This window comes from Parasteatoda tepidariorum, chromosome 5 (genome assembly GCF_982258835.1).
Source record: "Parasteatoda tepidariorum strain Cologne lab strain chromosome 5, Ptep-v5.0, whole genome shotgun sequence".
In the NCBI taxonomy this organism is placed as follows: domain Eukaryota; kingdom Metazoa; phylum Arthropoda; class Arachnida; order Araneae; family Theridiidae; genus Parasteatoda; species Parasteatoda tepidariorum.
Genome location: NC_141759.1, coordinates 74,339,037 through 74,352,562, shown reverse-complemented (window position 1 = coordinate 74,352,562; position 13,526 = coordinate 74,339,037).

Below are 13,526 nucleotides of genomic sequence, written 5' to 3'. Positions count from 1 at the left end.
TAACCGGTTTTCTTATCCTTTTTGCTTAACAGGTGAGTTTTGCTTTACCGGTTTATTTGTCTGTAATTTTTTTTACCCGGTTTTAATAAGCGAAGTAATATTGACTTCATATTTAACCATAATTTTGCGTGCCAAAAAATAATACTCCCTCTGTCTCAAATTAGTTGCAACATACATATAGGTCAAAAATTTTGTCTAAAATTAGTTGCTATATTTTAAGTTGATTTAATCATAAATAACTTACGATGCAGTTCGACACCAGTAAAATTATGCTACTATTACAATCACAATTCGTAAGTAAATGTTGTTGATTTATAGAATAGCATACCTGTTGACAGAGATGCCAACTTGCTCCGGACAGCAAATATATATTTTAAAGAGGTAGTTTATCAATTGTGATTCTTGGTTTAATAAATTCGATTTAGTAGATTTTTATCAGCCACTAGTTCTAAATAATTCGTAGGCTTATATGTATCATTCACCACTTGATAGTACCTCTATCATGCTATACTTTTGAAAAAGCAAGCAAAACTAGTAAAATATTTGCAAAATTCACTTTGTAGTTATTTATCGTTTTTTTTAATTATTTTGGCGTGTCCGGAGCAGTTGGCATCTCTGTGTTGATACCCTGTATTAAATGGTGGAATATATGATAATTTGGTGCTGCTGTGTGTGTAAAAAAAGAATTAAAGTTTATGGTGATGAGATAGAAAATCATTAATGAACGAAAAGAAAATCATTAAATAAAACTTAATCAAATTAGCCGTATAATAGAATTAGAAAAAATATTGGATACAATCATCCTAATTAACCTAGCCATTAACTGATTAAATTTGCTGCCACACGTGGTGGATAACCTAACAATTTAGTGGTAGTATAAAGCTAAAAGGAGTCTCTGGAAAATAAATAATAAATTTAGATATAAGTAGATTAAGCTGAAATAAAAAAGAAGAAACATAATTCTAAGAAAACGACAAAAATTACTTACACAGATTTATTTCCATCACATTAAACGAGGACACACTAAATTCAAAAAATGCATATTTCAAATTTTTTTAACACTCAAGTAGAAATCAAAAATTAATTTTGATCGTTGTTTTCCACTACAAACATTACAGATCAACATGGATCCTGAAAGATTATCACAATTTCATTATTGAGAATCATACTCTGCTCTCCATTCTTGTAGAGAACAACGGCAGGCCGAAGCCTCCGCGCCTCACCAACTCTTATCATAGACTGAGGTATCAAATTACCTCCAAAGGGACGCTTCATTATTGTTGCCACCATTCCAATACTTCCTTCCCAACATCTGGATGTAGGTGTCTCTGCCCTCGAGTTGGAATTTGGCTCTATCTGCTCCTAGAATCCTGAACCATAGTCATAGGAAATTTGGAGACTTGTCAAAAAAATATTATTAGAATAAATCGTCGAGTGTGAAAAGTTCCGTGGAGTGTGAAAAGTTCTCATCAATGAAGAGTGTGAAGAATTCAAAGTAGAATAACCTTGGAGTGTGAAAAGTTCTTATCAATAAAGAGTGTGAAGAATTCAAAGTAGAATAAACCTTGGAGTGTGAAAAGTTCTTATCAATAAAGAGTGTGAAGCATTCAAAGTCTATTTAGTGCCTCAAAAATTATTGTTACAATGTGTAACATTATCCTTCCTTAAAAGGAAAAAAAAATGAATAAAAAAAAATTTATATGTACCAAAAATTTTTTTTTGTGTGATGTGACCTCTGATGGAACAAGTAAAAGAAAAAAAAAAAAAAAATATCACAAATAAACACATATCAAAAATTCCTGAATATATAATACATAAATCACAACCATTATTGTCGTTTCCTTTGGGAAATTAATGTATCTCACTCTCTCTCTCAAAACACAAACAGATTCTCTACAAGCGTAGAGTAAGAAATTATCATACTATATACAATTCAAACTTATATACCTTAACACTACTGTCTTTAGTATAAATGATAAGTTTGAATACATAAATATATACTACATATGTTTATAACCAGAGTTTGCATATTTTTTTTTAACATCTATGTAGCTACATCTTTTTTATAATCCTACTCTGGTACTAAATTTTACAAAAAAAAAACAAATTTTATTTTCTCAAATCTCTTTCAAATCATTTTATTCTTATGTTACTTTATTTTATTTTATAACTTTTATTTACCAATATGATTTAGCTTAATTTATATATTTTCTCCTCTTCTCACATTATGTGATTTCTAAATCGAATTCATGTATTTGTCTGACAACATGATGAGTTCAACATCAAAAGTAAAAATTTTAAATAAATGGTCAAAAAATATATATATGGTAATACAAATAATTTGCTAACTTTGAACAGGATTTTTCCTATTCAATGAAATCTGGACCAGCCATAACACATTGAATCAAATTTTGGCCTAAATTTGGAAAAATGCAATTCAAAAAATAGAAATGTAAAAACAAAATAATATTCATCAACTTAAACCATTTGTATTTTCACCAGAAAATTAAACTCATTATCATTATTTTCAAACACAACAATTCAAATCTTTAATTAGATTTAGTATAATCTTACTCATTAGTATTCTATACTCAAATCATGTTCCTTGACCATCTCATTCTCTAATTCCTTTCTTAAAATTCTTTTCTTAAAAAGTTTACTAACATGAAATTTTTTGTATAGGTCTCTTTGCTTATCTTTAATGTGTATTAGGTAATTATTATTCCTAAATTTTTTTGTTATTTCAAATGGACCTTCATATTTGGGATTTAGAGAATTTACATCAGTATTTATCTTTAAGTAAACAAGATCTTTACAATCATAATTAGGAGTTGGTCTACCTTTTATATATTTTCTATGCATTTCAAAATATTTGTTTTCATTTCGACTTACTATTTCTCTAGTCTCTGCAATTTGTTGTCTTAATTTTTTGATATAGTCAGATGGGTTTTCTTCACTGTTGGTATTAACACTTGTATTTAAAGGGAGATTTAAATTACGACCAAAAAATAGTTCAGCAGGAGTATAACCTGTTACCACGTTGATAGAAGAATTATAGTGTAATTTGAAAAATAAAAGCTTTTTAGTCCATTCCCAACTATTGTTACACATTGAAGCTATAGATTCTTTTAGAATTCTGTGAGATCTCTCAATTAAACCATTAGATAAAGGATAGTAAAATGAAGTTTTACGATGTTCAATGTTTAAAGCCTTAATAAAATCTTGAAACTCCTCAGAGGTAAAGTTGGTACCATTGTCAGAAATAATGGATTTAGGCAAACCAAATTTTGAAAAATGTTCATTTAAATTATTTATAATTGTTGAAGATTTAATGTTAGTTAAAGGTATCGCCTCTAAATACCTTGAATAATTGTCAATAATAGTTAAAATAAAAAATTTATTATCAATTGATCTGGGTAGTTTCCCAACAATATCTATAGATAAAATTTGTCCTACACTTAAATCACCTTTTTCAATGAATTTAGTCTCAGTTACTTTAGATTTTGGCTTATTTGCCAAACATGCATCACAAGATTCAACAAAATTTTGGGTGTCTGCCAACATCCCATACCATGCATAATTTCTTTTTAACAAATTATAGGTCTTAAAAATGCCAAAATGTGCAGCATGTGCTGCCTTTAAAATTTCACCTCTTAATGAGATGGGTATAAAAATTCTATTTAAAGTCTTATATGGATGTTTAGGTGGTCTCACCTTCATCATCAAAATACCATCATTGTTGACAAAAAATTTTTTAGAAATTAGTTTATCATTATCATTTAGTTTTTTAAAGATTTCCTTAGTTTGTGTACAATTTTGTTGAGAATTTTTTATATTCTCTATTTTAAGCTTATCATTAACTTCAAAAATATTTGCATTATTTACAACAGCATTATCATTAGTTACTCTAGATAGGTAATCGGCTGGATTCTTAAAACCAGGAATATGTTGAATTGTATAATTAAATTCCTGCATATACATTAACCATCTGCCTACTATCTCAGGTTGTTTTTGTAAGTTGATGTGAAAAGTTAAAGCCTTAGCATCCGTAAAAATAACAAAATTTTTTCCATAAAGATGTTGATGGAAATGTTTAATTGAATCTACAATTGCTAAAAGTTCCCTACGGATAGATGGGTATTTAGATTCAGAATGGGTTAACTGCCTAGAATAAAATTCTATAGGGTCAAAATTGTCCTTATTCTTTTGCATTAATATTCCACAAAGAGCACTGCTAGAAGCATCAGTTACCAAATAAAATTTTTGTTCCTCATTTATATTCTTTAAAGTTGGTTTAAGTAGTAGTTGTTCAGATATATTTTCAAAGGCATCCTGACAATCTTTATTCCAATTAAAAATAACATTTTTTTTTGTTAAGTTTACAATGGGTTTGATGATCTCTGCAAAGTTGTAGATTAAATGTCTAAAATAACCAATCATACCTAAAAAAGTTTGAATTTGTTTAACATCTTTTGGAACAGGAAATTTTAAAATTTTGTCTATATTATCAGAAGCGGGTGAGAAACCATTAGAATTTACATCAAAACCTAAGTATTTAATGTTAGATTTACAGATTTGTATCTTAGCTGGATCTAGAGTTAAATTAAATTTCTTTAATCTATCAAAAATCCTAACAAGTAATTGTGACATTTCCTCAATGGAATCTGCAGCAACAACAATGTCATCAAGAAAATACTGCACATTAGGACCTTTAATGTCATCTAAACATTTAGAAATTAAGTTATGGAAAAAAGAAGTACTGTTGCGAGAACCAAAAGGAAGACGAGTAGGTTGGAAATTTCCTATCTCACAACAAAATGCTAATTTGGATTTGTCCTTTTCTTTTAATTTTATTTGGAAAAATGCACTTTTGAGATCTAAAACACTATAATATGACTTTCCAGAAATGTTATGCAAGATATCATTAATTTTTGGAAGACAAATTTTGAAAGTCTCAGTAACTGAGTTAAGTAACCTATAATCTATAACCATTCTGAATTTTTGCAATTCCGGATCATCAAAATAAGGCTTTTTTTTGACAAAAATTACAGGAAAACAATAATTGGAAGAAGATGGTTCAATTATTCCTGCATTTAATAGATCTTTAATCTCTTTTTTGGCAAAATTTTTTGCAATATTAGGAATCGGATATGGTTTGGTTTGGATAGAAAAGTTATGCAATAAATTAAATTCAGGTACTACTGCATCCGTAGATCCTAAAGTTGTATAAGATTGAGAGAAAACTTGATAATTGTTTAACAAAACTTGAAGTATCTTATCCGCATCTACCTTATTTAAATGACTCAAATCAAAATCAGAGGCATTAAGCTCTTTTTTTCTCAGTTGATGAATTTCATTTAGATTTAAATTGTTAATTTGGTAATTAGTATTTTCTTTAGGTTTAATTATATCATCATCTTTAATACTAATAACATTTCCTAATTTTGTACCCTTATTGATTACAATCTTATTATCTGTATTATTTTCGATGAAAGTACAGAATTTTTTATCCTTAAATTCATTAACAGATTCATAGATATTATAATTTAGTTTGTTTTTGTTTGGAGAAAAAAACATTTGTTTACTATCTTTTATATCCTCAGATATACCTAATTGAATTAATATTTGAGAATGGGGTTCTAACACAATCTTTTTTTTTGCAAAAGCAAAATTATTTACAATCTTTACATCACTTAAAACATTATTTACAATACGAGGAGTATCCTCGAGAAAATCAAAAGAATCATGGTTCACTATAAGTTTTTTGTTGGGTATATCTAAAACAATTTTATTCTGTTGAATGAAATCATACCCTAAAATTATTTTATATTTATAAGCCCAAGAATTCTTAGTTACAAAAAATATCCCTTGAAACCATTTAGTGTCAATTTTGAATTTAGAAGAAATTGCAGACATATAAGGAACAGTATTGTTGTCTATAGTATGAATTCTTACAGATCTAGATAAATAACTTATTTTAGTGTTTTCTTTAATTTCATTAAGAGTGATAGGATCAATTAAACTAAGATTTGCACCAGTATCTAGTAAAGCCGGAATGGTTAAGTTACCAAATCTTAACAAAATAATAGGTAGAGATTCTGAATCGTTACTGTTATTACAGGTCATTACATGTTTATTTACTTTTTCTACTCCTTCATTTGTATCTTTTATTTTACTATTTTTTTTTGTTATATCCTCTTCAGTTACCCAATTACTATTCTTATTGTTATTAGAAATTTTTGAATTATATTCCTTAACCTTATCATAATCTGAATTAAAATTTTTATCTTTAAAATTACTATTGACATAAATTTTAGTTTTATATATTTTGTTCTTATCATTCGGAAATCTATCTTTTTTGCCAATATTTCTCTTTTTTAACCTTAAGTTACCAGTTAATTTTTGATCATTTGAATTTCTACTGGTTCTTGTAAGCTTTGTATTTTTCCACTTGTCACAAGAACCATTAACTAGTTTAAATTATTTTGTCTTCTGTCCGTACTGTTGTTACCCCTCTTTCTAAAATTTCTATTGAATCCTCTTCTGAAAGAGCTGCGGCTTCTTTCATAAGGCTTAAATTTGTTGTTTACATTGTAGTTTTTAGGATAATACCAACATTCTGTTGTGATATGATTTCTACTACATATATGACAAGTTATCTTTGGTTGATTCAATTTGTTCGATTGTGAGATGTTGTTGACCGATTTAGTTTTAGTTAAATCATTAATTTTTTGAGTCAATTCCTCAATTTTTTTGTTGCTTTCTATCTGGCTTCTTAATAAGATTTCAATTTCTGATGATTTTGTTACATTATTCAGATGGGCTTCATTCATTGAAATCGCATTTTCAATATCTATAGCAATTTTGCCTATTTCATTGAAATTTGATGCTCCCCTTTTCATAACCTCGATTCTAATATCCGGACGCATGCTGTCAAGCAGCTTTTGTGATTTCATTTTCCTAGCTAGACTTAAAGTTTGCTCATTACTATCTCCATTGATTTCTAGATACTCATCAGTAGCCTTTTCTACCTCTTCAATTAAATTTCTTATGCTTTGATTTGGTTTTTGAATCAATGAGTTAAACTTACTCTGTAATTCTGCGTAACTTAATTTCCTGGAAAATTTATCTTTTAATAATTTAACTATGCATTCGTATTCCATGTCAACATTTGTTTTGGCCTCACTAACTACTTTCAATGCTTCTCCTGCAAGATTTAACTTTAATATCAGACTTTTTTTTTTGTCGTCCCATTTTTCTAACTGAGCGATTTGCTCTAAATTATTCAGAAAAAAATTTAAATTTTCCTCTTTGCTACCCTTAAAAGTTTGCAGCGAATTCGCTAAGGAATATGCAGATTTAGCCATAGTGTAATATTAATTCATAGAAAAATTTACCTAATTAATATCTACCTTAAATTATCACTAAAATGTATATTAACAATCAATACATAGCATTCAAACCCCCAAAAACAATATTCATACAATACATACAATACTCCATATCAAAATAATATATAAAATGTAGTTTAAAAAATATTATCAAAAATGTTGTCAAATATATTTTCATATTAATAAAAATCAATAATCTTATTGAAATACTATTGAAATTAGTATCATCACTGAAATCTTGCCCTATTAAAACATCATAAACACTGAAATCAATCAATGTATTTACCACAATTACCAAATAAATTCTCTATGTACTTATTTAAATTTAATATCATGCACATAGAAATAATTAATATATTCAAAAAATATATCATGATCTGAATTAAAATGCTAATTAACAATCATTCCAACTCAATTAAAATATCAACCAAATCATTTAAAATTTAAAAAAAAATTATTTTCAATTATATTGTTCTAAATATATCACCAAATTATATATTGAATTACATATAAAATTTTAATGTTCAAAAGTAATATTTATATTCCAATACTTCATATTCAAAAGTATATTATGATATAGCGATTCACATATAAATCAAAAGTATATTTCTTGTGACAACATATATATCAATATTAAAATCCAATTTGATACATTATTACTTATTGTTTAAATGTCAACAATAAAATTTTTATTTGTGAGAGAGAGCGAGATAAATGTTTAAAACAAATCAATTATTTGATCATATTTTTTTTTGTGCACAAGGCACTTAGTATTTAAAATTTAATAATATTTCAGCCATAAATTAATTTAAAAGCCAAAGTTTCCAGAGATTCTCCTAAAAAAATTATTTATTCTTAACACCAGATTCGAAACCACGCGACGGCACCATATATTAAATGGTGGTATATAAGATATTTAGTGCTGCTGTGTGTGTAAAAAAAGAATTAAAGTTTATGGTGATGAGATAGAAAATCATTAATGAACGAAAAGAAAATCATTAAATAAAACTTAATCAAATTAGCCGTATAATAGAATTAGAAAAAATATTGGATACAATCATCCTAATTAACCTAGCCATTAACTGATTAAATTTGCTGCCACACGTGGTGGATAACCTAACAATTTAGTGGTAGTATAAAGCTAAAAGGAGTCTCTGGAAAATAAATAATAAATTTAGATATAAGTAGATTAAGCTGAAATAAAAAAGAAGAAACATAATTCTAAGAAAACGACAAAAATTACTTACACAGATTTATTTCCATCACATTAAACGAGGACACACTAAATTCAAAAAATGCATATTTCAAATTTTTTTAACACTCAAGTAGAAATCAAAAATTAATTTTGATCGTTGTTTTCCACTACAAACATTACAGATCAACATGGATCCTGAAAGATTATCACAATTTCATTATTGAGAATCATACTCTGCTCTCCATTCTTGTAGAGAACAACGGCAGGCCGAAGCCTCCGCGCCTCACCAACTCTTATCATAGACTGAGGTATCAAATTACCTCCAAAGGGACGCTTCATTATTGTTGCCACCATTCCAATACTTCCTTCCCAACATCTGGATGTAGGTGTCTCTGCCCTCGAGTTGGAATTTGGCTCTATCTGCTCCTAGAATCCTGAACCATAGTCATAGGAAATTTGGAGACTTGTCAAAAAAATATTATTAGAATAAATCGTCGAGTGTGAAAAGTTCCGTGGAGTGTGAAAAGTTCTCATCAATGAAGAGTGTGAAGAATTCAAAGTAGAATAACCTTGGAGTGTGAAAAGTTCTTATCAATAAAGAGTGTGAAGAATTCAAAGTAGAATAAACCTTGGAGTGTGAAAAGTTCTTATCAATAAAGAGTGTGAAGCATTCAAAGTCTATTTAGTGCCTCAAAAATTATTGTTACAATGTGTAACACCCTGGAATCACTGAAAAACTTTAGAATAAAGTCATAAAACCATCAGTATCATTAATCAGTACAAAAGTATTCAAATGTAGCAACTAATTTAAGACAGAGAGAGAGAGAGTATTAGGACAGAAATACTATTATTTATCAGATCATATGTATTAAATCACCTGTTGCTATAAAAGAGAACTTCCAATCTCTCTACAGCTCTTGGATCGAACATCGAACTTGTAACCATCACAGCATTTGGCACCAGGACTTGGCAGGCAATCACATCCGAACAAATTACAATACCTATGAGGAATACCTGATGTACTGTGCTCCCTTCTTTTTATTCGTTGGAGCATAATATTATGAAATTCTTCTGAGTTAGCAACACTCGCAGCAGATATAGACAGGAGACATATTAGAAAAATAACCAAGGTCAGACACGATTGCATTCTGAAAATGTCCTGAAAGAATCATAAGCGAAATTAGGCACAAAGAAAATTCGGTAAAAGCTTCTCACATGACTGAGAAAAAAAATTATATTTTCCGTCGATGAAATGTGTGCAAATGTATATAAAAAAAATAATGAGATACTTTCAAGAGGACCCGGAGGATTTAAGATGTTTGAAGACGTCTATTAAAATTCTGTCATCAACGAGTTTGAAAGTTCTTAAAGACAACTATTGAAATTTGAGAACTGCCCTCAAGATTTCAATATACCTGGTCACCTTAGCATAGCTTATCTATGCTTCGCTGGGAAGTAATGTCCTAGGATGCGCAACGCTGTTATGTCATCCTCAAATGCTCTTGCATTACACTCTTGGCCGACAAACGGCTGTTGTTCGAATGCTTTACTTTTTCATGGTCTCCGTGAGCCTCACATATCCATTGATGACCTAAAGTAATTTTATTTTTCATTTATTTATTTATATATGGCTCAGGGGATAGAGCGTTCACCTTGCAATGAGGTGAACCGGGTTCGAATTCCCAGTGATGGCTGGTCGAAACGAATCCGCATTCGGCTTGCACCGACCACAGTGCTGAAGTGAAATATCTTCAGTGGTCGACGGATCATTGGCTAGAGTCCCTTTGACGTCAGGCTAACCGTTCGAAGTTCTCGTGGTCTTCTTCTCCATGTAACGCAAATGCGGGTTAGTTCCATCAAAAAGTCCGCCAAGAAAGCAAATTTCTACCAATACTTGATCCAGGAGTTCCCTTGTCTTCTGAATTGGGTTCGAAATTACAAGGCTACGGAGTTGATCATTAGTAGTCGTAAACTGAAAATTCGGTCGGTTGTTCAACGACGGTTATAAAACAAAATAAATTATAAAACAAAATAAATTATAAAACAAAATAAAATAAATAAGATAAATAAAACAAAATAAATAAACGGAGTCAGAACGGCTCGATAATAGAGCAGTTCTGACTCAGGGGATTTGAGGGCTCACCTCCCAATGAAATGAACTAGGTTCGAATTCCAGCGATGGCTAGTCGATACCACCCGGCTCCCACCGACCATAATGCTGACGCACTGGATTCAGTATTAGGCGGATCATGAGTTAAAGTTCTCCTACCGTCAGGCTAACGCGTGAGAGGTTTTCGGGGTTTTTTTTTTCGTCTCCATGCAACGCAAATGCCGGTTAGTTCCATCAAAAAGTAATGCATGAAAGCAATTTTCCAACAATACTTGCTCCAGGAGTTCCCTTGTCTTCTAGAGTGGGTTCAAAATTACAAGGCTACATAGTTAAATATTATTAGTCGTAAATTCAAAAATTTAGTTGACTGTTCAACGAGGGTAATAAAATAACATAAAATAAAATGACAAGTAAGACGTACTAAGAACTCAATCCTAGCAATTCAGTTTATCGATATACTACAAAACCTTTAATAGTTTTGTATAAACAGTGCTAAAGCACAAAAAAATAATAAAATAAACAAATTAAAAACAAGTAAATAAGTCTTCTAGTACATAATTAAGAAAAATAATGCCCAATCTGAAACAAAAAACAGGTGATGATTAAAATTCCTTACGAAGTTATATCTGCCAACTTTTAAGTTTACCAACGAAGAATTTTCCTAGTGCTTATGAAATTCTACTTGAAGTGGCATTGCAGACAGAATAAGAAATAAGAAAACTAACAGGCAAGCTAAAAATATGCTTATTCTATTTAAGTGCTATGACAGTCAAATCAATTTTGGTGAAATTAGTCAAAAATATAGAATCAAGTGTAAATGGAGTAATATTGCTACCACTTCAACTCCTTAACGATCGGTTAATTTTCAAAAAACGGTCATAAAAGTGCCTATTTTTTTTGCCTTTTATATTTGTATTACGTATTTGATAAGTGCTAACATCTAGTTTAAAATAAACTAACTATCAACAATTACCTTAAAAATATCCTGGCACTGCCGTCTGGTGTGTAAAATGTGGAGAAAAAAATTTCCAGGCAAAAGAAATAAATTAGTTTTATTCTTATTGGCGCGTTACTACTGAACACTCCAGCCTGTCAATATCACGGGAGCGAGAAATAGAGGGCGAAACCACACCCCGTCATTTTCACGGGAGCGAAAAGAAAGGGGTTAAACATAAAAATAAAAGTTTTTGAAATTTCAAAAAATAAACCTATCTGTTAAGCTCTGTCCACCCCAACATATTAAATTATGATTTTATAATATCAAGAAATAATTTCGCAGCTAACAACATTTATGAAACAATAGCATCTTTTTCTGATAGTAGATTCTGAGCTGCAGTTGATATTTCAACTCTGTAGCTAGTCAAAAGAGATTGAAATTGTCATTGATGATAAATTCTGTACTACGATAAAATAGAGTCGAAAATTGTCTGAAGAAAAGGATTAACTATATTATGATCGAGCACAGATCTCCACATCAACACTCTAACTAGACGAAATTTGTATTAATGATGAATTTCTTTTAGCAATAAAATGGTGATATACTCTGCTAACAGGGTGTCGCAGGAAACTACCCTGTTAGCAGAGTATATGACCTAAAACTGTAAAAAGTGGTAAAATCTCAATTCATTTTTATTATTTACTTAATTATTCAATTGTAACTACCACTATGACTTAAATTTCAAATTATTCAAATTTAAATCAAAAACACTATACAATGGACATCAATATTAGCAAGGCTAATTTTAAACACGAGTAAGAGCTTACGCTCATGCTCGATCGTTGATAAGGCATCCTTAAAGGACATCAAATGACTTTTTAAATAGACCACATTCTTACCTATTCAACTATCACAAATAGAAAATTTAGAATTTTAATCAATAGCTCTCTATCGGACAACAAAAACATTCAAGCAGGTGAGCCCTTTGGAAGTATTCTTTATACAGCCGACTTCCCCTTTAACAATAATTAATTCACAGCCTTTTCACAAATGCAGAAGAAAATCTACGAAATAGAAACTTGGTGCTCCAAATGGAAAACGAAACTCCACCCGACAAATATCAGGTGGTCATTTTTAACAGCAAGAAAAAAAGGAAGAAATATTCCGGACATCTTACTCTATATTCAAATTATAAAGCCAACAAAAAGCGCATAATATCTAGAAATTACAATTACCTCAAACTTAAATTGAAAAAGACACATTGACAACATTATCAAAAGAGGCAAAAGGTTATCAAATAATTTGTATTTAATCTGTTTCATCTATCATAAAAGAAATGTATTTCTATAAATAAAAAGACTATAATTCAGTACTCATAAAAGAAATAACAGAGCAAATGCATGCAATGTAATATATAGTTACATAACACAATTCATTTTTACCTCTTCGTATGATGAGCTTGGCAGCTAAAATATTTAACTTAGTAGAAGTCAGGCACTGATGTTTATGTTACGAATAAAAAAACTTAAAACATTTTTTACGTACCTTTGTTTCCCTTGACATTCGCCCTTGACATTGTAGACAAAGAGTTTTCATAAAAACGTCATCATTCTATTCTAAGAGACAATTATGACAATCGACTGTCTTTCTTTTCATAGGGGGGAAATCCCCCATTCATTGTTGTTAATTCACGCGACAATATTCCAGGGAAGAGAAACACATTTCAGTGTAAAATATGGAAGTAAATGTAGAAAATGGAAAGGTGACGTCACAAAAAGAAATATGTGTGCCTTAAAATACGGTGTCTGGGTTTATTTCATCAGAAAAAAAATTTCATAAAACCCTGAGTAAAGATATTAACTATTAACACTCAAATCTTGCTATTATGATGAT